The sequence below is a fragment of the Bombus pyrosoma genome, linkage group LG10 (genome assembly GCF_014825855.1).
Source record: "Bombus pyrosoma isolate SC7728 linkage group LG10, ASM1482585v1, whole genome shotgun sequence".
NCBI classification, from domain to species: Eukaryota; Metazoa; Arthropoda; class Insecta; order Hymenoptera; family Apidae; genus Bombus; species Bombus pyrosoma.
In genome coordinates this window covers 2,934,963-2,961,552 of record NC_057779.1, presented here as the reverse complement: position 1 = coordinate 2,961,552, position 26,590 = coordinate 2,934,963, and the positions used below count along the sequence as shown (strand labels likewise).

At 40.3% G+C, this 26,590-nt stretch overlaps 1 protein-coding gene and 1 long non-coding RNA gene across 2 annotated transcripts in view; one reads left to right on the top strand and one right to left on the bottom strand.

Annotated features, from left to right (window-relative positions):
• LOC122571463 (netrin receptor UNC5C-like) overlaps positions 1 to 26,590 on the bottom strand; it is a 393,753-nt gene that overhangs the window by 152,282 nt on the left and 214,881 nt on the right. The gene's annotated exons all lie outside the window — the stretch shown is intronic.
• Positions 4,700 to 5,058, top strand: LOC122571466. The gene is made up of 3 exons (XR_006318059.1): positions 4,700 to 4,776; positions 4,854 to 4,916; positions 5,020 to 5,058. It is a non-coding gene; the product is annotated as an uncharacterized LOC122571466 (long non-coding RNA).

Genomic DNA, 26,590 nt, shown 5'->3' with positions numbered 1-26,590 from the left:
ATGTGGTACGAAGGCTCGAACGTTAACCCGAGGAACTTTGTTTCCCTGTTTGTTTGTTATGTTTGTTTTCTGTAAATCCAAAGTTTTTGTTGTAGAAATTGTACAGTCGACAAATATGAGGATTGTAAATTATGGTATAAGTGAGAAGTTTGTACTTAATCACGGTTAGATTTGAGTTAGATTTCGAGTTATATGGCTTTAGGGTATTTCGTGTCATACATAACATCAATGATCTTTATGATACGGGATATAGAATAAGAATTAAAATAAATTACTCTACGATTAAGAAATTTAATCCAAATTACTGTGTATCACGCTCAACTCAATAATATCAATTGAAACTAAAAAAAAACAGGTTATTTTCGCCATTAGAACGATCGGGAAATATATCCACATAATAAAATTTATCCACCGAAATGTCGTACAATCATCGCTTATAATATTAATGCGAAAAAGGTAGGGAAACAGCTTTCTCACATTAATATTAGAAATAAAGATGGAAAGCGTGCATGCACAGGAGAAGAGCAAAAAGAAACGCTGCGCAAGCGTTTAGTACAGAAAAACGTAAATCTACGTGACCCATACCTAAATGAATAGCACGCGAAACTGTGGATGTACGTGACCGACTTTCAAATATTCAGCTGCATCCAGACTGCTACATTTAACAAAATTCCAAAGTTAAAAAGTTACCAAGTAACACGATTGCCACGCTGATTACAGAGTTCATTACCATTTCCATGTCAAAGCTACACACCTTTTAACCATTTATTTAAACGAAACTGAAATTGCTATCTTTACAAATTCCACGTTAAAGAATTTACAAGAACGATTTCCAAGAATTCCATTTCAGGCAAGTAGAAGAACGTAGAAAACAATGATCGTCTGCAATGATCGGGGTTGGGAAGCCAATCTCCGCTCGACGGAGCAAGAGAAGATCTCCTGGAGCTGGAAAATCCCTTATTACTCGGACTGTCGAAAGTGGAACTACGACGAAAAAGGCCAAGCAATCGGAGCAGCGAGTTTACGTGGCGCAACGGTCTCCAGCTCGAATTACAACACTCGTTACTCGAACCACCAGCGTCTCAAGTTCCGGGGTGCACTTTTAATGAGTTTTCCGGCCACGGTCAATTAGTCTCGTACTGCGAGGCTCGTGGATTTCCAACGCGTGGATCGTTCACCGATCCACCAGGAATATATATACCAGGAATGTACATACTACCATTCATAAGTGCAATAAGCTGTGCTAACGAACGATTCTACGAGAAGCGAACGCTATAATAATAATAAACAGTTCTTACGACTAAAGTCAGTAATGAATTATTTATAATTGTAAGTGGGACAACTATTAGATTGTTAATCACCATTTCTTTTCATTTGTAGAAATAATTTTGTTTAATTATCAGTTTACTGATTCTTTACTGGTTTCTACTCTGACGACCATACATTTTGACGTACTATTACTACCAACCGCCTGCAGTCTTTACTCAGTTTAGTATCGTATAATTATGATAGGTAAACTTTATGAGAAAATCCATCGTCATTATTGGATCTTCATCCAATTATCCTAATTTATTTTGTACATTTATGCATTATATGAATTTATTTATTTAACTCATGATTGTCCCATACAGTTACAGAAATCGGAATTATAATCATTTTCTGACCATTCACTTTTGCTGAATCATTAGAGTTAGAAACAGTTTAGTATTTTTCCAGGCTTTTCAGTTCACTTGTAAATCGTTTTACTTTAATAAAACACTATCAAATACAGCAATTAGAAAAGAACTGAAGTCACGTGAACATGACGGTTGTCGACAACAGATAGCAGAGCGAAATCACGTTTATATGACGGTGGTCGTCAAAGTGTTAATAATCACCTAATATAATATAAGAATATTCTTTTTAGTTATAAGATTTCACCATGTAATATCAGCAAATCACAGTCTTCCATCCTACAGTAATAATGAAGTTTCAAAGTGTTTCATATAACAAAAGTTTCCTATGATAAATGCTATGATATCGAAACGAAATTCTCTCGTGAAAACGCGGTTACCATCCACGAACACTTTCCGCGTTTATGACGCTCTCGAAGATAACGCGCAGCGCGGCGTTTATACGTCACTTTTGGAAATTGCCGCGAGTCTCAGAGGAACGTTTTAGTTTCGCGAAGTTGGAGATTTTTATTGCGGCTGTGTGCACGTCGACGAGCCCTCGACGGCGTTAAGTGGGACTTCAGAAGCGAGCTGTAACGTAAACGCCCGCCAACCCCGAACCGTGTTACCCCCTTTTATTTAGGGCGCGAGAAGATTCATGGCAAATGTTTTCGGACTGTCGCTTCTACGACACGCTTTATGTTGTTGTTCTATGTATTTCCTGGTGTGTCATCCTGTGATTCACTGGGGCGAATCTGCTCTGTGTCGAGTGGTTCGTCGATTAATGATTTTTGTATTCTTAAAGGTAGTTTTAATCATCTGTACATGAAGAATGAATTTGAAGCTTTTTAATGCTTTTTTTTGGTATCATCTAATGTAATTCTGATTATTTTTATTGATATTGCGAATAAAAGAAACTTCCATTAAAGATATGTACGATACTCATATGTAATATCTTGTACGCATGAAACAACTAATACTACAATTAATGCTACCCATCCATTCCACTGCCAGCCCTCAAAACAACCACATAAACTTCACTCTCCAACCATTCAAAACGCAAAACACCCAAGGTCGTGGTACATTGCAGAATTCCTCTACATAACAGGCGATTACGCATAAAGTTCCGTTTATTCACGCATTTGATTGTGGGATTCGCGGTGGCCCACAGTGGACACACGGAAAAACGTTGGCCAGGCCACAGAATAGACGTCGAGAATGTTTCCATTCGATTGGCCGGCTAATTGCACGTACGATCGATGCTCGCTCTAATCGTCGATTGGAAATTCCTCTTAATATACTTGTTTTGAATCCTAAAAGCAATCTTCTATTATTTTATTGAAACCTAACAAGACAAAAGCTTATGAATAATTATAACTTTTAATCGAAATGATAACTTTTATCGATCTATTGCTGTGATCTTTCTAGTGTTAATTCTTTATCTAAAATATCTAAAACACAGGTAATAACGATAATATTAATTCTACTAAAAAGAAAGACATCAAGATTTAAAGTAAAAAGATACTAATAAAAAATAAGAATAAAATAATTGAGTACTTGGAGCGGACAATCCGATACAAGCGATCCATGTTCTATCACAACCAAACAATTCTTAGACCGAAAAAAATCAATTAATATATGTCCCAAAACACGAATCAACTGATTTCATCGGAAGACCGACTAGTTTCCTATCCCAGCTCCGTCAGCGAAAACTTTTCCATTTCCGTATTAGCCGCAGCGTCGTTTTGTTTAAACACGAGTTAAGCCGGCATCCCGGCGGCTGGTCGCCGCGGCAACTGTCTGCTTTCCAGGGAAAACGCCGCGTGAAACTTTTCTACCCCCGGTTGGTCGGACGGACGAACGAACGGCCTCCTGGTCGAGGGTGAAAAGGTCGAAGCCTGGCCTCCTCCCTCGACGTTCTCATCTCTGTCGTTCCTCACCCTGGATCCAGGGTTAGATGGAGCCGAGTAATGAGCTTCCCAGACCCGGTTGTAACGAGCAAAAACTTATCGTCACTCTCCCTCCTCTGATTTACTCGACCTGCCACGTCGTTAGTTGTACTGCCTCCCTTCGACGATCGTCTCTGCCAGTAGCTACGTTGACGTCCTAAAAAGCCTGCAGCATTTTGGACCATCAAGTCCGTCAACTCGTCCTCGCTCTCTTTCCACGTGTTTTTACCCGTTGCTTCTTTGGAAATACGCCTTCCAACGCTGTGTAAGAAAGGAGCATCGATGATCTCGGTTTTTGGATGGTCCTGTGTGTGATAACGGATGGTGATCGATGCTCTTAAGCTCGGCCCACTTTCTTTGGGAACTTTATGAACTTTCACGATACCTTTAACTATTCGTTGAATGTTGTTATTTTATACAAATTATTTCGTCCATCTATGTGTAACCATCTGATGTCTGTGCATGAGATTTAATTATTTTTCTCTATTCGTAACTGAATTGTTATTTTACGCAAAAGATAATAAATAAAGAAAAATAAAAAATCTTTAGTTTTTAGTAGCTTTGACAAATTGTTAAATTCGAAAGCTGTCTAAATCTAAAGGTCTTTATTGCTGACCATATGGATCATTTCGTTTGGAAATCTCAAGAAAAAGACTATAACGTTTCGACGAAAGTACACGTTGCATCGAAACGTTTCTTCGGAAATGTCAGCGCAAGAATCTGACCCTATTTCTTCCACACAAGTAGACACCGATAACCCTATTACGATATTGCCGCGGCAACGCGATAGTTTCGACGGATGGTAGGCTATTTATTGAACTGGCAACGGAATACTGATCATAAATAACTAACAGATAAGTTCTCTGTACTAATTGGTGACGGATGCGACGCTGTGCAACTGCTTGTCTTACCAGGCCATTTACGATGCTTTTATTACCGATAAACTTCTCCCTTTTTCGTGGAAAACTTCCGTCGTAACCATCGTCGAGATTCATCTGTGTTTACTGATAAATAACGAGGAAGAAAGAAAAAGAATAGTATCTCAATTACAGATACGTACAGTGTGACGAACAAAAGGAAATCGATAAAATAAGAAGTATAAAAAGACAACGTCATTCTACAAATTGAAGTTATATATATATTATATATTATACAATATTTAATAGGAGCAATGGGTAATTATCGATATCTCACCCATCTCACCGATTCCCATAATTTTCGAGTATGTTACAGAAATTAGCATTTTGAACAGTTCTTCTAACGGTACTACTACGGTGAATTCTGCCTACAATTATGCATCCGTAAGGGTATATGCGTGAGTATTGGCTACGTTTAACCCAAACCTAATTCGTGTCTTTCGTTTATAGTTTATTGCAAATATTTTGGAAACTAAGGCCGAGTGTCTGTTACATGTATAGGGTAAAGTTGCTCATAATCATGTGCCCGACAACATATTCAAAAATCATCGAGATCGGCGTGGTGGATAATAATGGAGATATAGCTAATTATCAAGAATAAATATTATAGCACGGAATAGATCACCGTTGTCAATGTGGTATTGTGTTTTTAATACAAAAGTTACTAAAATTCATAGTGTATCAATTTTAAACTTCCTTTCAACCATCGTTGTACATTCTTAGAACGAAGATTGACGAGTCGAGATAGCCTGGAAAGATTACTGATGAGAGTCAATAGGCGCATAGAGGAAGAAGTAGATACAGAAGAGATCGGAGAACGTTGGGGATTTGGGGTTTGAATCACAGGAACTTCTGAATGCTTCCCTTTCTCATAGAGGGGAACAATGCTCATTAATAAAAAAGTCGAAACATGGGGTGGTACTATTGAGTTTACGTCGTCGCGCCTCTTCTTTCCGGAACATCATTCATTCCCTGTCAGAGAACAATCCTGAAGAATATCATCAGTTCTACTATGTAGTTTGCACTTCGAAAGACAAATTTACGAACTTTGAAATAAGATACATGCAACACACACATGCTAGAGCCTCGTTGTTCAGCTCGTCAAGTTGGTAGATTCCAAGTAACTTGGTTTCAAGTTTTGTATTCACACAAGCCGAACTATGTAGTCGTTTGAATTTGACTTCATCTGCATATTTAATGACAGATGGATAACTATCGAACGAGATGGTAAAAGCAAGCATGGAAGCATAAATAACATTCCGTTATCTAATTATTTACCGTTTCTTCGGAACGAAGAAATAATTTAAAAAACGCTAACTACACTTGCGAGAATATTTCAAATCGAATGAGAAACTAATAGCTTCACAGTAACAAAATGGTCTTGGGTTATGATATTTAAATGCAAATGAATTGAAGTGGCGTGACCAATTTTAAGCGTAGAGACTTAAAACAATACTTCAAGACAACTAAGTAATAGGACCACAGTGATAAAATATCTAACGAGATACAGAAATCTACTTAGAGTTTCCAAATGAAACATTTTAGAAGATCAACGAAGAGAGTTTCACGCTAGGATTAACGAAACGTGAGTTTTACGAGAAATGAAGATCGATAGGGTGTTGAGACAGGCGTCACCTTATTCCCCGGGATACTGGAAAAATTAGTGTGCCCCTCTTTCATTTCTTTCTCTGGTTTCCTTGTTTTTGGAACGGTCGCGCGACTGTCACGAGGCGTACACCCGTGATCCGTGAGTTATTTAACTCGTTTGTCTTAATGAGAGTTATTTGATCCCTCGTGTCGAGTTGGCGCTGCAGGAGCCTCGTAACGCAATAAAGCAAAAAGCTAATGGTGCTCGTTACCGCATTGTTAGGTGATAAAGATCTACACAATGCCTGGCTTCACGGCCGGCCTCGTCCGAATGCGTTTCTGCAGTCGACACGTGTTCCACTCTTCGTTACCCTAATTGCGTAAATTGAGCGCAATCTGTCAGGATGCATCGGGCATCGCCCTCAAATCGTTTCTTGATAGTTTTGCCACGCTTCACCGCGCCACGGTTCATACAACCTTCCCTTTTTATTGGGGCATTCCATAGCGAATCGGACAAACTCGTCTTTGACAGATTTTGTTCCAACAACCGTCTTACGAATTTGATCATTGGAGAATCCTTGAAAATTGTTGCCACTCAGACTTCCTGTAACATCACTATAAAGCTGAAATAAGTAGCCACTGCTGTAAAAATTTCGGTCATCATACGCCTTCAATATTTGTCAATACTAGAAATTCGAATCTTCGCTTCGTATGGAATCCACAATTCACGAACTAAAATCCAGAATTCTTAGCTTAGAAACCAGATTATAGGATCCAGGATCCACGAACCAGGATCTATAGTCTAGAATTCAAAGTCCAGAATCTATAGTCGTGAATTTAAAATCCAGAATCCAGGAACAAGAATCCATGATCCAGAATTCAAAACCGACAAACGAAAATCTGTAATCCGGGGTTCAGAAGTCGATGAAGCGGAAGCTCGTCTGGAAATCGTCTGGAATTCATAGTCCAGAACCCAGAAACCAGAAACGTACAATTCAGAGTTGAGAATCCACAAAGCGAAATCTATAATTAAAAATTGCAGAAGTCGGATTCAGACTCAGAAACCACGAAACGATGGTATTTAGTTAGCAGCACGGAACGATCGTGCGTTCCACGAGCAGAGGGACGGCGAAATAAATTTAGCACCGACATACAGGCCACTTTTCGTTGGAGCGTGGCGTCGCGGACACGCGAGCGTGCACGTCGTTCTAAAAGCCACCCGGAGTCGCGTCCAATTATGCTTGAAACCAGTTTACCGAGGGTTGCTACGGTTGCCCATTGGTAGCTGGCTGAAACGAGCGGAAAGAGGCCGGTACCAAAAGCTTTTCAAGATCATCGAACGGACATCCCGCGGCGAATAGCTACTTCTCTAATGATTACATTAGCTTAGCGTAAATTATACGCGTCGCTGGACCGAAGAAGGGAAGGAGGAGGAGCGAGGTACGATTAGAAATGGCCGAGATAACAGGTACTCGTTTTATCTGGTCGACCGATCCTGTCATGCTTCACTGCGCTGGACGTTGCTAGACGTTCCTCGATCCCGATGGAAGGAAACGATTTCATGCTGTGGAGTTGCGAACCGACTGAGTGATAATGACATTGCTCGATGTTATAACTTTTTACAGGCCAACCATGGTTCTCTGATTTATACTCTCGCTGCGCATTATTGGCTGTCCTTCGTTCGAAATTAGTCGCGCGTTCGAGATCATTTGTCGAGGAATGTAGAGACTACGCGTTGCTGGCAAGTTTTAGAATTTCTTCGACTATATTCGGATGCATTCGATGTGGAAAATGGAGTATAAAGAGGAGGTTGGATGGTAAAAACAGATAACGAATCAAGAAGTCGCTACATTATAGTCGCTGCAGCTATTATTTCTTCTTGGTGATGTGTTTTATGCAATTGAACTACAATGGAACTGCGTACAGATGAACTTGGAAGACAAATAGTTTGTATGTATAATTGGAGTTCGTATAGTGGAAGATTATTGATTTTCTCTACTCTCTGTGTGTCTTTCATATGAAGAGCACAAAAAAATAATATAATAAATTACATTTTTATTTTTTTATATAAAAGCAATATCATTATACTAAAACTACATTTTTATTAAATTTGGTTGGAATTTTCCTTGCAAAATATTGATTTCAAAAGTATTTATTGGTCATCATATTTTAGGTATTAGGCATGTATTTAGCTTTTGCATGATATTTCATGGATATGTCATCAAATTACATTCGTGGCTTCTTCGATAAGCGACAATGATCTAAAATAAATAACTGATACTGAATTTGAGCAACAGTGATCTTTATGTGATCTTGTGTGTCTACGTCTGCATTTTGTGATTTCTTAATCGGGGGATCGTTGAGTGCATAACCGTGATGAATGGCAATTACACAGGCGCCCGGTATTGTACGAGCATATGTAAACCTAGGAGTTTTCGTAGAAAAATGGCACGACAAGAATAAAACGGTCATGAGGAACGAGGCGAGGTAAAAACGCGTAGTAGAGAATAAACTGGAGCAGTTAAGTAGCGGAGGAAGCGGAGCAGTAAAGGAATGAAAAATGAGGTTGAGCGAAACAGGAACAGAGAATAAAGTATAAGAGCAGTAAAGAACGGTGTACTGTACGGAGGAAAATAAGAGGAAGGGGAAGAAAAAAATAAAGTAGAATAGAAAAACAGCGGAAGATAAAGTGGCGTAATAAAGCAACGGGAAACGAAGTATCTTATAGTCTATAAACTTCTACTATCTGTCCTTAACAATAATCGCTTTGATTGCTTTCTCGATCCGCTATGATTTTCCACCATTGTTAGTCGAAGCATTTTTACCGTCAAATTCATATTTCATATAATACAAATGGTATAAATAGTCTAATAAGTATCAAAGTTTCAAAAATTCTTTATCCAAAGACCTTATAATTTTTAAACTCAAGTATACCAAATAAATTCACCGACTGTTTGCTCCAATTTCCACGATTCCAGGTCCCCTAACTCCTCGTTGCCGAGATTAAGAACCGTCCGTGAAAGCGTCGAGAACAATGCATTTCCATTACCGTAAAGATTAAATAATGCGATTGTAGCTTTGATTGCGAGACATTAATCCGCTTCGCGAGCAACCGTCGAGTCGTTGCCAAAATCTTTTACCAGGATAAGACGGTTAATAATTAGTGGTTTCTCTATCTGAATTCATGCTCGTGCAACGACGACGCCGGGCATTCTGCCAAACGCATCTCTCCGCTCGTTTCTCTCTCGTTGGACTTATAATTCAGTTGGTTAGGATGATTTCTCGCGTCGGGATCCACAAACTCGCGATAGAAATGGGATCGATTAAAATACATGACTGTGATGAAAATGGAAACGAACGATCGTTGGCGGCAGCCACGCTAATGCAAACATTTCCGATGAGATTTCGTACAACGTTGCTTGTCTACCATCGAGGTGAGATTTGTAATTCACTTTCGGGCTAATTATTCGTTTCCACCGACATATGTTGAATTACATTGGAACTTGCAACGATCTCACCGATGTAGGATTGTCAGGTTAGATGGAAAGTCCAATCTCTAATTGAATTCATGATTGAAATGTTACTGTTTCTTTCTTTCTATGACTGACGTTTCTATTAACGTCGCGGTTAATTTCTATAATAATGTTCTACAGCGTAATGAAATTACAAGTTATCGGGTAGAACCGTGAATAATATTCAATTTCGGAAGCAAAACTTTGTTATCTCATATGCAGCGGTTTGGTAACTAAGAGTATAAATTGATTAGCGTAGACTTGGATCAATTTTCAAACTGCTGTCTAAAGATCTTCTTTGTTATCACAGCTCGTTACATCCTTAAATCCTATTTCAAATTTAAACGAAGGTTTATTTTATCCCATTTACGATATCACTACACTTTTCTGCTCTTCAATTTATGCAGCTGTTCAACGTGTTTTCTGCACGTCTCGTATCTAACTTGAATATAATATTTAATTCCATGCAGTTTTGCCTATCAGAACGATAAATTATCGTAGCGCAAGGAAACGATTTCTCGTACTATTTCTGACGCAATATCGCGACAGATTGGAGAGTAAAAATTTCCGCAACAAAGAAACGCGTGACCATCTGCTGCTTAAAAGAGCCACAACATCAATTTCCTACATGCAGTCGCGACACAAAGTCTCGCGAAAGCAGCTAGCGTCGAGTGACATGGCCATCTACCGTTTCTAATCTCCTATGCACCCCAGAGTCCGATAATGACGGGAGCGTGCACCTGTCGGTGGCGAGGAGACTCGACAGACGCGTGTCGCAACTCTCGATAGGCAACCTCGTTCTCCCATAGCCAACTCTCGGACGAGTGCTTACCAATTTATAGCATCGGCCCGTCTCCGTGTACCTGGCCGTGTCTACACGCGTCTAACACGCGTAACTCATTAATCGAAAAGCCTATCGCAACGCTTCATGGCCCTTGCCCCAAACCTGACGTCGATTCGTTTCTGTTTCGACCCGGTTGGTCGGCCAAACGAGACGATGCGTTTCGATTCCTTCAACGTCGTCTTGCGAGTCGTCGTGGTAACGCAAACCGAGCATACGCGTTTTCCCTGGCTCGTCGTTGAACGCTGGCCGCGGAATGGAAAGCTCCAGGGAACGGAAACGGGCTGAGGAAACATTCGTCTGCGTTTGAACGAGGCGGCTTTTGACGGTACAAGCCACGTTGTCCTCTCAGACGTAGCGCAAATACGCACCTGACCGGCACGGCGTCTACGTGCCCGCTTTCCCATCAGACGAAAGTGCCACTGTTCACCGGTTACGAGACTGTGTATGATCGTCTGGCACACTTGAGAGTCGCTCGCTGTTTCTATTTCTATTCTGCCAACGGAAGCTTACCGACAGAATAGTATTGTCCACGCTGATATTGAGAAGTTTGTTGGAGTTGCGGAGAGATGTTAATTAGCGTGATATTTTACTGCAACCAGTTATTGTACAATTTTGTTGCATACTTCGTATCTTCATTGTTGAGTAACGTATGTGTAATGATATGTAATGAAGTTATAAAACTTGTTGGAGAATGAGGAAGGAAATTGTTACGATATGTAGCATTACGTTAAATAATGTTTCTCGAGTTATATAGAAAATTATACGATATTCGTCAAGCGTTGATGGAAACTGAGGAAAGTTTGCTAATGTATCGATTTTATTATCGATGTATTTATTGAGTACTGATTTTAGCATTCGATATTGTTTTCTAGAATTACGAAATGAAATGGAGCGAGTCTAACAGATTGCACGTTTAATTTAATTACTCCGAAAGAAATGAGCTCTATAAATTAATTATTTCGAAATTAACGAAATTAATTATTAATAACGAAATGTGAAATGTTGTACGACTTGTTACAGTCTTGTAAAACGTATAATCTCGTAACAAGTTCCAAAAGTATAGTGTACAAGGAGACCTATAATTTCTATACAGCAATTTCTTTCGTAACATTGTTGTAACACGTGCAATATAGAATTCAAATTTACTTATAACAAAATGTTATCGAATCATCGCTATCCAATTTTATTCACGTATCGAAGATACCTATACTACATCCAATAAGCGAATTACGTCAAAGTTCGGCGAGAGTCGAAGTCGCCAACCAAGTTTCTCTCTCGGAAGTACATTAAAGCAGCCCATCGATTGTAGCAGTGAGTTACCAGCCATCTGAATATTATTAAACCCTTCTCCGAACGGATTGGTTCGCGGAAGTTTCGTGTAAAGTCGTACGATTTCTCGTATGAAATTCGCGAGGACGACGACGACGGGACGTCGCGGCGTTTAACAACTCCGGTGCACGGTCGCCACTTTAAAACTTTAATGTTTCCTTTGCTCGTGGCTCTTTGAATCGTTTTACAGTTTCATTCCCCGGTAGCGAGCGGGTTCAAAGCTTTGTAAGAGAGGGGATTCGTATTCAACACATTCTCGTGTCCGCGACCATCGTTTCGCATTAAACTATTTAACTTCGTAACCGACCGAGACAAGTCTAGTTCCCCTTACTCTTTGCTGCAACAAATATTTGCCGCGTGTAGTTTGCGTTGGGCTTAGAAACCGGCGTGAATTCCATTAAAAGCGTCGTCGATGAGTTCATTCATTGGCAAGTTTGCGGATCCACTTGAGACACGTTCTAAACGAGTTACAAGGATGCTCGGGATATTCGTTTGGATGGAGAAACACTGTTTTACATTTTTCTTTTTCTTAGAATAATTGGATAAATTGCGTAGAAAAAGACTGTAAGCTTCTCTACGAGATAATGTATGCATTTTAAGTTGTGGCACTTGATGGTTGCACGGATTACAGAGACTAAAAAATTACCATAACTGAAAGATATATCTCTGTGTATCGTTCAAATCTTCCTCTTTTTTAATTTCTTCGTCTTCTTAATATCGCAAAAAAATATTGATTATTTAATAAAATAAGGATTTCACGAGGAGTATTCTTCACATGAGTATAGGAATTTTAGTGGCTACAGGAACTGCACAGAACACCGCATTGATATTCTTTATATATACGCGTCGAACAGCCCACCCCTCTCTACAATATTCTTCGAATCTATTCTTCCGCTCAGATTGTCTCATAAACCACCAAGCGTCTATGGAAAGATAATTTGGTATTCATTGAGCTGATTGGTAATGATCGATCCGTCATAAATCATCGAGGACATCGACGAGGTGGGATGAGATAGATTAGTGGGCAGATCGGTTTCGGGGGTGGCGAAAAAATTATCGGGGATGTTTTAAGGCTGACAACGAACGTGTAGGTTGTCACAACCAGCCAAAGGTGTAGGTAGACCGATGAAAGAGCAGCGAGAAGATAATTGATCGAAATTACGGCAACTCGATGCAGATTGGACCGAGCAGAATGCTGATGAACAACACGTAGGCGAACCGATTAGCTTTTTTTTATGGAAATTCTCTTCTGAATTATTATTCTCGCCCTTGCAATCCTAGTTTTCTAACGTAAGTACTTTACCCTACTCTGTATTACCCTAACATTGCCTAGTACACTTCTCAGCTTAATAAATCTCTATTTCTACATTTATCATTTATAGAACTCTTGCCAGCAGTCGTAAACCAGCTTTTTCGTACAATTAACACAGTCAACAGTCATTCAGTTGAACTCAGTCGAAGTTTGTTACCTTCAACTAAGAAATCCAGTAGAGAGGCAATATCTTGTGTTCGTTACAGTTTCAGAGAGTCGATACAGGAAACGGATAAATCGAAAACGATACTCCAGGCAATTTACCGGTGCGACCGACGCTGCTTCCGTTCCTTTTTCGACGAACCCCCGAAACAATTAGACCCTTTATGAGACTGGTAGAACATTAAGAAGCCGCAAAGAAGATGCGTTTCTCTCGCGTCACGGCCGAGGGGCGACGAGGAAGTTGTTTAAAGTGACGCCAACCACGTGTTCCTTCTAGCTCCAAGTACCGTGGGTAACAGTGTAGCCGTGACAAGAGTTCAAGAAAGATAGTATACTATTTAAGACTAAAAGAAGAAGAAGAGGCAGACACACCGTTAACCGACTCGTATCTCTCGTAGATTCCTGTCCGACGTTGCTTTTTTCTTCCTTTCCTTTCTTTTTTTCTTTTTTTTTTTTTTTTGAAAAATCCATTAGAAACAACGAAGACGCTTGGCGTGAATCGTTATTAATACCGACGGGAAGTCCATTATTCTGGCAAGATTTAAGCGCACTTTTAACCTCACCAGCCATGCGTATTTATGATTTGTTATTCTCTGTCGGCCACTGGCCCATTACCGCTTCCCTTTGGCTTAGCCGATCCACGACCTACGCGTTCCGATGGGATAGAAGATTTGTTGTGCGTAAATCATGTGTGTGAGTCTCGTCTTCAGCCCCACTCCTATCCATTCATGATTATTTATTTGTCTTTCCGTTGCTGCTTGCAACGTTGGGATTAATCGCGATCGACGTGGATATGAATATGGCAGGGAACCAGCCGCGTTGCGATTCGTGGGAAATTTGTCAGGTACCTTAAGATTACAGCAGTCAAGCGGAAATGAACGAAATTGTGATGAAAAATACATCTCTATAATACACTTGTGTGTTAAGTGCAATACATATGTAGATCAATTTTTTGTTTACGAGAATGACATTAGAACAATGAAACCATAAGGTGTACTTAAATAATTATAATTATAATTATAACAGTATAGTAGAAATATCGTTATACTAATTTTGCCTCAAACGTCTACGTGTCCTTAAAGACACAAAAGAAGAAACCTCAACTCTGTCGCTCTAACATACCGAAATTCAAATTTCGAATGTCTACCTAACATCTAAATTTTCATCAAGACAGTGAACTATGAGTATTATGCAAATCAAAGGAACTTGGTCGAGCATCGCCGGCGCCACCAGTCGCAAACACGCGAGAAAATACGTGTAAACATTATTTGGTGTGCGTGGTCGTCGCATCCCGACGAGTGCGCTCCCATAGCCTGGTCGTCCTGCTCCGGAACCCGGACACCGGTGACGAGGTGTGGGATGAATGGGCGCGTTACGCTTCGCAGCCTTCGCACGTCAGGGACGTACATACGCTTACAGATGAATCCTACAACGATTTTATGGGGCACGAGTGACGCGATGACTTCGAGGCTGAATGAGGCACGATGACAGGCAGCACGTCGGTGACGAATTGTAATGCAGAAAGACTTTCCGTTCGTCCGGTAGCAAATCATTTCGCAGGAATGAGTTAGCGTATGTAAAATGATTGAAAGGGTAAGAGAAAGCCGAGGATCATAGGGGATTCGCGATTCGTTTAAGTGTTCGCCCTTAGGGCACGTTCAAGTACTATTCCGATGGAACAGTGGTGTTTATCCTTCGAATTAGAATACAGAATATATTTTTGAATATTCAAATTAGGAAATTAACGATAGAACTACGAGTCTACCGAGTCGGACAAAATTCAGAAATTTTCAAAAAGTGGAATTAACCAGAATTTAATTCGCCTATGCCTTAATTATATACTATGTTCCAGAAACTACGTGTTGTAAAGAAAATATTGTTATTTTGCATATTCCTAACCACACGCTTTTCAAGTAATAATAATTTACAATCACATAATCGCCAGCTTCGATGCACACACTCTCTATTGTCTCACCACTCTATGTACATAAATATATAATTACCATTTTCATAATACAATAATTCCACCAAGCACCCACAGATTGCCAAGTATCTATTACCAACATCGACAATCTGGACATCATCCAGCAGACAAGATCATCGACGTATGTGGGGCCCCGGCGAAACCCTAGATCCGTGGTTGTCGCAACGTGTGGTCAGAAACCGCAAGCTCCAGGCGGATAAACGCCGACAACGAGACACTTCTTTTCCTCGGGTGCCGGCACGGCGCGGCGTGGTGCAAGAGGAGAAGGAGAAGAAACAGAATGGATGAAAGAAGGAGCAAGCCCACGAAACGACCACTGGATATGAGTCACCCGTCGTCCCGGCTCATAATTACGCTCCAATTGTTGCCTCTCTGCCACGAAAGAGGAAGGCAGCTTCTCTCCTCGCGCGCGTTTTAATGCGTCTGACCGCCCCCGCGGCCTGTCGCTCTTGTTCCCTGGTCGGTTCGTCATTCTTGCTCGACCCCTAGCCCTCTTACACGCGGAGATACGTGTATGAAATACGAGTATACGAATAGAACACAGGAAGTGTAATAAGTCAACGAAAATCTGTCTTTTGAATTGTCAATGCTTTCCTGTCTTTCCCTTATGCTTTCTGAATCGCCAATAATTGACCAGAATCTATCTTTCAAATTGCGAAGATTTGTATAAATTCTCTTCGAGCCTGAAAGTCGGCTTTGCTTTTTTGAATTCTAATTTAATTTGCATTGTTCGTTTAAATCGATTTAATCTGGATCAATTGCTTTTACGATGTATAGGCTGTTATCGAAGAAAATTACATATATTGTACGGTAAATGAAATTTCACTACAATATATATTTCTTATTTTAGATATCAATAAAATCAAATTAAAAAACAATTGAATGTTTCGTTGTTATTCGACATTATGTGAAAAATAAAATAATTATTATTGAAGATGGTTACAAATATAGTTGACGAAATATCAAAGCAAGATATACATAGGCTGATATTTCATTCGATAACTTTCAGCAGAGCCTCTAATTGAAAATCTTCGAACAGTTTTCATATCTTCCGTGTGAAAACGCTTTTAAGTTTCGTTCGGTGAATGATGGGGTGAGTAAAAATATAGCGAAGACTAGATGCTAATAAGTTAGTAAAAGTTCGTTTCCGCGAGGCTGATCCCTCGTGGTACAACGAAGAGAAAGAGGGAAAGAGAGAAAGGGAAAGCCGGTAACGAGAAGAATTTCAAGCGGATAGTTCTCCGTAAACATCGCGAGTCGATCCATCCTTCAACTGTCGGAATGATTGATCAAGTGAATCTAGTCCGGCACGGTTCTTGCCACGGGTATATAAGACTTAACCCGTTCCCCGCCTCAGGCCAAATCGATCCACCCTTTATCTCGTTGATGGATCGCTGATGGAATCTCGGTGCACCGTCGAAAACCGCTCCTCGTTGTCTGTGCTCGTTTCTCCCTGTTCTCGTCTACTTTACCATGTATATTTGCACGTGCTGGGTAATAATATATGGGAGCTCTCACAAGGATTTTTTGTGTATCTTTGGGGAATTAATTTTTTGGTGCTAAATATGTAGATATCTACTTATTAATAGATTTGGAAATTAAGGAATCTTTTTAATGGGTGTTGTAAGAAATACCTTTTCTACGGAGAGGAAATTCCCGAAAAATGGAGAAACAAACAACCACATCCCATAATAATAAAATTCGTAATTCCGACACAGAGGATCTACATCTCCCTTTAGAATTAATTCTGGATATTAATCACGACGATATTTATCAAGGGTTGAGGAATCTCTTTTCATTATTTCTTTCCTTTAAACGGTTGAAGAATCTATTTCCATTATTTTCATAAAAAAATAAAACCTCAAGAGATCATATAAAAAGCACACTCCACGATAATTCAGTTTTCATATACGAGAAACTATATTGTGCATTCTGGAGTATAAAAATCAACGGATGAATTGCACTTTCTCTACAAAATTCTCAAATCCAGAAAATGTTCGTAAATTCTCAAGAATTACCAAACAAGCAAACACAGTTCACAGCAATAAAACTAGCATTTTCAAATCCTAAGTACCTGGAATCCACCCCTAGTTGCCAGGCTTTTAAGAAAAACGATAGCAGCGGAATGGAGATCCCACTTGCACGAAAACCGCTCGTGTCCATTATCTACGGCATTGTTCTCGTTGTCCGTTCATCGGATGGACGATAAATCGCCACGTTCGGCAGAGATACACCTTCCTAGGATGGTCCACCCCCCGTAGGAGGATTCCTTCGCGGTCGCGCAGCCAGTAAATAAAATCGGCAAGTGCCACGACGATTTACTGAGACGGAGGCAGTAAAGGTTTCCGCTCGATCGGCCGTAAGCGCGGGTGCTCGATGTACCGATACACGATAACAGTGCTTCCACGTCGTAGCATGGCTCTCCCGCCGTGAACACGCGCGCGTGCACGCCACACTCTTTCCACGAGGCTTTATCGCCCTGTCGATGTCCCTTCCAGCGGCCACATTTACGAGCTCCAAGCTATTGTTCCTCGTAGAGCTTCCCTGGCGATTTATTAAATATCCATCGAGTATTTTAGATCCAGGTTCTGACGAAACGCCTCACGTGGAAGAAATAGGTCGTCCCTTTTGCGAAAGATTCCGAGAACGCGGCTCGATTAAGACGTTTAGATGTAGGAAAGTATGATGGCCAAATTTTACCATTTTAGCTTATCACAACCAATGTTTCGGCAGAATCGTCCTTATCTTCCCAAACTTTCTCTAAATTATCCTCTTTGCGTTAACTACGAGCTCTCAGTCGCAGTTTTAAATTATATATAGTTAGATATAGTGGGCTAAAATAGATCCCGAGTTTAGCTTTTATCAAGTTACACGTTTGAGGTAAATGTCTATCGTGAGTGGCCGAGTTTCAAAGATGAGAACGGGGGACTGAATATTTGAGATTAGACTGTGGAAGGTGATCATCGAAGGTTTTTGATGTAATCAAATGCATTCTGCAAATGTCTTCTTAGTATTTGAAGATGCATGCACGAGGTAGTTGTTGATGGAATAAGTCGAGACTGGAAGTTTTGTTGAATTTCTATTGTCTATGTTACATCAAATCGTACATTTAAATATTACCTATTTATCCCTTCATTTATACAAGAAATTAAAACCACCCCAACTGTCTATCACGTCGAAGATGTTTCAAACAAATATGTATTTAAAAACTATCAAAAAACATTAAAGAAACTATTGCAGAATTATATATAGAGAATATCTAGAATTTAGATCTGCTAGGTCTAAAATCTCTAAATCTTCCGATGCAAACAAGACCTGTTTCACTCCATTCTACCCACAGTCTGTTCGTAATTGTACGTTTCTTCCTTAGAAAAATGTTTCTTCGTTACATCAACGGAGTCATCTTTCCGTCCATCATCACCAGACCGATTCCCCTCGTAATACGTATACATCTCACGAAAGAAGGAACGTCCATCCTCTCATTACCACGTTCTCGAGGCTGTCCTCGCGGAACGATCGGCGCGTCCAAGACTGGCCAGTCGACGGTGTTGCGTTTCTGGCTGGCAGAGTGGGCGAGAATTACAGGCATTGTGCACGCTGGTCGTTGCGGTAATGCGGTTCGCTGATTTATCGCGGAGTCGAGCCACAAGGAGGTGTAGCTAATTGTTCTTGCATGCAGATCCTCGACAAGGCGCGCCCCGGCTCGTTCCCTCGTCGCGACGCTTCGAAATTAATTGTACAGCTCGCGTCCCTCGCGTCTACACTCCCCTTTTCTCTCTTGGTCCACTATTTTTTTCCATCTTTCTTCCATCGTCTTGACGTGGTGCGCGTGGCTTTCCTCGAGCGAAGCCGCGTCCGTTCGCTCGTTTCATCCTCGTCGAGGTTGCTGATTCTACCTGACCTCTTCCTTTGATAATAAACTTAACATTCTCTGTCATTAGACACGCGAACGAAGACGTCCGTTTCGCGTATTGTACGCGATTGTCGATTAGTCGAGCGTTTCACGCTAAGATCCACGCCGAGATTCACGAGATACGCATAATCCTTGCCCACATAGATAAATAAGTACCGTCCTCGACGTGGCTCTTCTTCCTCGTGGAATCCTAGATTCCACGTAGAAACGCAGCTGTTCCTCGGACAACCGCGGACCGCGAAGAAGCCACGATTTACGATGCTTAGGAACGAGTTAGAAATAGAATCGCCGCGGAATCTCGACACACGACCGTCTCTATTCGACGATGTTAATGTTAGCCCAGAGATGAAAATGTTACATACCGGGTTAATGAAGTTTCGCAAACATACTTTCTGTCCACTGACTCAGCTTAACAAGTAATTGTATATTATAGGGTCTGGAAATATCAGAAATGCTATTTTCGTAATTCTTAGAAAATGAATAAAGCGAAATTCCAAGAAAAATCGAGGCTGTAGGCCTTTGTACCTCCCCGTGAATCATCGCGACAGGCTCTTCGAACAGGACTTGCTTAACGTTCTTTGACATTCCTGCCAGCCTTGAACTACTAAATAGCTGTCATTCGTCATTAACAGTGACTCATAATTAGATTGCAGACGTTTATGCAAATTTATATTTCCATGAACGCAAATGGAAACTCGAAGACAATAAATATAACATAACCCGCTGAATATCTTAATGTACGCTATACGTCAGTTTATTCAATGGGTGGTATCTGTCGGCCAAATTCAAACTTCGCAGGAATGACATTTCGTAGTCAGGAACCTAATACATACGTAGTACCCACCATGAAGGCGATGGTTCCGCGTATTTTTCCACGACATTCGCGGAGTCGTCGAGCACGACCGATGCAATTATCGCGAGGGCGAGGCGAAACCACCACGAGGAAGAACGAGCAATTTGTTTCGGCGACAAAGCGCGGCGAAACTGCTTGGATTCGATCCAGCAGATCTCTGTTCCCCCTCGGCGGAAGGCGAAATATTCCGCATCTTTCCTTCCTCGTCCGCTTGTTTCGTTCGAAAGCCGTGCGGCGCGAGAACGATGGCCCCTGTTTGTCAAGAGGCATCAGGGAGCAGGCAGCCGTTTGTCAAGGGGATTACATCCAGCCCTGTTTCCAGCCCGCCAAGGAATATTAAAATTCCGACGTATCTCCGTCGTGCGTGGCGTCGTGCACCGCGACGACGCCCCGGTTTTCTCGCGTGTTTCGCGTGTACGCTCTTCTCTCTTCGTTCTACCCTCTCTCGTTTTTCCTTCATCATTCGAGTTCTCCGTCCTTTTTACTCTTACGGTCCTGTTCGTGGAACGCAATAACGAATTCGAATATCCCTCGCCTTCCATGGCTTTTTCCGACCTTGTTCAGCTAGACGCGTTTTAGCTCGTCGTTGAATACGAGAGCCGCTTTTGTTGAATGGAACGCAACGGTACAATGGGACTCGTGTCGATTACGAGATTCATTCGCCGTTCCTGCCTAGGGTTAATCGTTTAATTGCGTGAGCTCTATTTTTCGTGTTGGCTATTCTGCGTGTTGATGGATCGTTGATGAATATCCAAAGGATTTTAGTTATGAATACACTGGCTCCGATATGCTAGTGCAAGTTTCATTAAGTGAACACGGCTATTCTTTTGTGTATTGTGCACGAGTTTACATCTGTGTTCTTCTGTAATTGCTTGGATGGAATTTTTAGACGGATTCGAATCGTGACGTCTGAATAACGATGGCGAGTAGTAAGCGGGTAATGAGAGATTTATCTGTGCGGTTATCTGATTACACGGAGTCATTCGTTGAGTGAATTTGTATATAAATGTTGCAATGCAACGATATTACACATATAGGCACCTACACAGGCATTTGAACAGGACACTTACAAAGGTTATACTCACTACTGTGTAGAGAGTGGGGTTCAAAATCTTTAAGGGACCATGGGTCGTTACCTACAGTCACTGGCCAACTGTCAACAATCCATTTCACTCACTTATATTTTAAGTACATTTGGTTCTGTAATTTTGTTTAATAAATATCACCTAATATTATTTCAACATAAACATTGTGTCTTCTACAGATTATTTATCTTAACTTTAAGATTAAATTCTAACAATAAAACTTGTATTCACGTGGTTACATTTTTGTGTTTAATCAAAGAAATACATAGGATTATTAGTATCTTTTTTAATTATATCGTTGCGTACGCGTATGAAGATCTCTTCATTCTTCATGATCAATAACTGCGATAGTTCATAATAGAATCAGTTATAATCCTGTTAAATGATCATTTTTATTTTAGAATAAGATACATTAACATGACATCGACTCCATGTTTAATAATTCTTCAATTTCATACTTAATCACACTGACAGTTCTCTGACTCGCATCAAAGCTGCCGCGTTTGATTTTGTTAAAAGTACATTTCGTTATATTATAAATCAATCTGGAAAGGCCAGGCTGAAAAACAAAGACGCTGCAAAGAAAATGATAGAGCTTCGAGTTTCAAAATGCAGATTTTATACATATGAAAAAATGCAAAAATGTATTAAATATATATAACATAAAAAGATACAAGCAACATTCAAAGTGATCTTGTTTCTAATACTCAACAAATGAAATAAACTTTATTTGATCCGCCATTCTTTTATTTGATATTTACGTGTTATAATATTTAACAAACGAAATAAATTTTTATGCAAGTCTCATTTCCTTACCTATATTAATGAAAATATGAAATTGCATAAAAATGCACAGTTTAATTATCGCAGTCTCCCTCATTGTAACCAAGCAGGAAGAATCTTCATCACGCGAAGCTCGTTGTCCCTATTACGTATTCCTCCCACAATCGCGCGTATCTCGCGCGGAATCCGCGGGAGCGGTCGCGCTATAGCGCCCGGTGCCCGTCGTTTTTCCCGGGGACGAGTTAATTGACTGGACGTAGCCGCGGTCCTCGTCCACGGTAAATAAAAGCAGGACGTCCAGTTTCTGTCGCGCATGCCTCGCCGCGAGGAAAAACACCACGAAGTCGAAGCACGCGCGCTGTAACGCGACTTGGAATCAACTGGAAGCCAGCCCATCCGGGAAAAGAAAGGAAAAAGAAAAAGAAAAAAGAAAATAGAAGAAACGAAGAGGAAACGGAATATCGTTGACGGGATTCCAAGTTGCGCCCTGAAATGCCGATTACAAGGAGACCATTACAATTTATCGAGCCGAGTCTTCGTGGAATAGACGCGTGGAATCGAAACGATTGAATAAATGCAAAATTGGAACGGATCCGCGATTTGTCCGTGAGATTCTTTCGAGTTTTCTCGAGGACTCGCGTTACGCAACCGGCGAGTATCGCACGTGCGATACCTCGAAATCGAACGTGCACGGAATATCGGTTGCTTTTCTCTCTTTCCGCTTTTATCAACGAGGGCAACCGGTTTCGCAATATTCCATAGCCGATACGAAATCACATGCTACGCTAAACTTGTGTTTCCCATCGTGAGCCTGGACCTACGTGCACGTGGAAAAATTCTTTATCGCGTGTTTCCAGTTTCCTAGCTACGCCTCGAGACGTAAGTAGCCGTGCGACGATAATTTGCCGGATTTTGCACGCCATTCCGCCGCTCCTTCGCGCCACCTTCCAACCTTCCAGTCGCGATACGGAAACGTGGAACTGCTCCAGATGCGCGAAAGGGTAAAGGTTATCCGTCCTGAGTCACTGTAATATCGGAATATAGTGGAATCAACAACTGTCTTTTTATTGTTGTGAATTTTCTAGGTGGAGTAATAATTGTAAACTTGTCAAGTTCAAGGTCGAAATTACAATGGTTGAAATACTATTGGTACATGGCAAAGTGATATTTGTCAGGCCTGAACATGTTACAAATCTCAAGTTCTGAAGATCATGTATGTTGTTCTGAAAGTTAATTTAAATAAAGTTATATTACGATGTCGTGTACTGAAGAAAAGGTGTAAAATATGTTTCTTTGTATATTTTAATAGTTGCAGAAATTTTACGTGTTCGGTTAGTACAAAAGGACGATAAATTTTGTATTGAAATTCTTACTATCTTTCTCTAGAATTGAATAAATTAGATTTCGCACAATCCATTGAAGCAACATTTGAACTGAGGTTCGATGTGGTCTATGTTGACTTATTTAGAAGTTATCAGGTTCCACGAACTATCGTTTCTGTGCGGATGCTGTCCATCCAGTCGATGCAATAAGATGTGTATTTTTAGATCATCAATAACCTATTTTCGTTCCAGTTCTAAAGTCGACGGAGGGCCACTTCAATTAGGTCGGTCTTCAAGATTAAAGGTTATCAACAAGTGACTCACCGATCAGGAAATCTTCCAGTATCGTTGATTCATTCTATTCGTTCATATTCCAACTAAAATACGAGAAGACGATTCTCAGAAGAAAGATCGCTCGAGCGAATCGACTCAGCAAGGTTATACGCGAAGTGGCTGCTATTATTCTCTAGAAACTGCCAGTTTAGTTCACGAAGAAAAAACATCTGTACTCCATTCACGTTTCCAGCTGAAACTCCGAAAGTTTGAATGGCTACTACGGTTGTTTGCTAATGAATCGGTATTAAAGGTGTCTCAGTCTGGTCGACGAACAAAATTCAAGGAAATTTAATTTATTTTGTTGGAATATCTCCCTTTTGTCAGAGCTTCGCGAGCTTTTCTTATACCGTTAGGTAATGCGAAAAGCTTACCAAGTTCCGAGTCTGGAGATCCGGGATCAGTTGCTAATAGATCGTTGGTTAGAAATCTCCCTTTTGATTTATGAAGTTCCCAGATATTTGCATAATACTACTATAAGTAGCGAATATTAATTCCGCTACTTCTTTCAAACGAAACAATCTCCATTTTTCATCCACAATCACGCTTTCCTACCATTAAACAATTTCTTAAGTTTCATCTCTCGTTTCAACACTATGCTGAAGTTTTTCTTCAAAATGTTAAAAGTTTTTTCTTGTTTAAAAGAATGGTGAAATTGGAACGTAAAAATTCGAGCATTATCTAACAAAAAAAAAGAAAAATAAAAAAATAAAAAGTCCTAATTATCTATGAACGAATCTTTCTATCGTTAAGAACTTTCAAAGTTGCATTTCTCCTGTTAATTTTATATTAAAATTTTCCTTATAACGTTGATGGTATTTCCGTTTCTTGAAACAATAACGAGATAGGAGGAACATAAGCAGCTGTGTTAAAAATAGAAAAATTAGATCATCCACAGATTGAATCGTTAATTTTCACTTTTCTCTTATCGACGAAACTCAAACTCGTAAAAATTCTGAAGCCTCCCCGTGTTATCAATTTTCAGAGTATTTCTCCAGAGCTTCCTATCTACTTTCTATCACGCCACTTCCTGTATACGTTTGCAGACCAAGTGATTTGTAGCAGGAACTTGTAGTATCTCGACTTCATCGCAGAACAAACGTGCTTAAGTGTAACTTCGCGGGCGTACTACATAAACGTCGTGATACGGCCGCGGAATCGTTTCGTTTCTGCACGTGCGAGCGGTCGGTGCTATCGAGACCCAATAACATGGTTGAAACACCTCTGTGGAAGCATTTATCGAAGGTGGAGCGCACGCTTCTTGGATAGGAAGGAGTCGATTGTTGCCATCGGGGACAATAAGATTGGCAACTTCGTAAAATTACTCTGGGAAAAAAGTTCAGAATCTTTTTGATTGAAAGTATGTAGCTATGATCTGAAACTTTATTTCCTCGCGAGAAAAGAATAACTCGTTGGTCGGTCCTTTTCATCGTGAAATGTTCTTATTTCTTTATGCGAGATACTTGAAAAAGTTCCATCGAGATGGGACATTTAAATCGACGTCGCGGCCCGCGCAAGTTTCGCGATTTAAGAGGATTTTAAATATATCGAATAGAATATTTTATGCCATGCCGTGTGGTGAGGATTGCAGATTTCGTTTCGAGAACTTCGAATCTGGGTTATTAAAGGAGTTCTTATATCTTCCAGAGTGGTAGACGCGGAAAAGATTCGGATTTAATAAGTAATCGAAGTTTCCGTGAAGATTAAAGAAGACTTTGAAATCCCAGCCACTCCTAAAATGTTAATAATGTACATTAAAGTTGATAAGCACGTGAAAAGGTGATTGAAATGCGAGCAGAGTGAAATTCCTCGATAGTGGTAACGAATACCTGGATTTATATTAAATTACCTTCAAAATAAATTTGCTTATTGGAATTGTATTTATTTCTTGAATATTACAACTAATATCACCATTGATTCTTAAAACACTATTTTATTATGCATAGAATGTGTACGAAAAATCTCATATCAATTAATTTTTAAAATACTTGTAGCCCAGTCTATTCATTTTCAATCTCTAACCTGAAAAATCGTACGTTTCATTGGACCATACTGCATCCTCAACATCTAGAATTCTGCCTAAGCTGATAATTTATCCAAAAATTAAACACACTAATAACCATTCAATGTTCAATGAAAAATAAAAAAGAAGCATTTCAAACAGCCAATTTCCCTTACCGGGATGATACTGATACAAGAATGTCTGTGGTTAATTGCCTCTCGATAGAAGCACGGTGTACCTATGAACGTCTGTATCTTTGTCTCTGTTCGTCCGTAAAGAAGAGTATCTCCTTGGACGTCAAGTGGCGGTCTCTCGAAAAGAGGAAAAGGAGACCAGTGCAATCGCGACTTTCGCCCTTTCGCGACTCCACGGAAACTTTAAAGCTCTCCCCTTTGGCTCATTCACCGGGTGGAAAGTTCAAAAAGTCAATTAACCGCTCGTGCTACCTTTTGCCGTCGATCGAACAGTAATAAGCGGGAACGAGTGAAGTTATAGAGCTCGAAATAAGTATAAAGTCAGGCCAACCACATCGGTCTCAACGACGTCTGATTTGGATTAATGAAGTCGTTCCATCATCCGACACAAACGTCACTGTACAGCATTCAAACGACGGTTTCTCTATTGAAAATGTCTCTCTGTTCATCGACAAGGCACCTTTTCTCTTCTTCTCTGTGCCCTGATTGCTTGGGACAATCGTGTTTTCTAGACTGACCGTGCCACTTTTATAAAACGGATGCTTCGGAACCATTAGTTAGACCAAGAATCTCTGAATGAATATTGTTACTATGTGGGAAAATTCATTTGAACGCTAGATTTTGTTAATGCGACAAATGTTATTTGAATGGCGGAACGAGACTACTGCACGATCATTTGAAACTAAATTGAACTTATGTAAGTGGATCCAAAGATCGATGAAGATCATGTAAGAGACACCAAAGGCTCATTGAAATTGGAATCATTGCAATCATAGCTATCTCTCAAGGAAATTTGAAGATCATTCAGGATCATTGGAGACCGTTCAAGGTAGTCTTAAAGCTACACGTACTTGTCA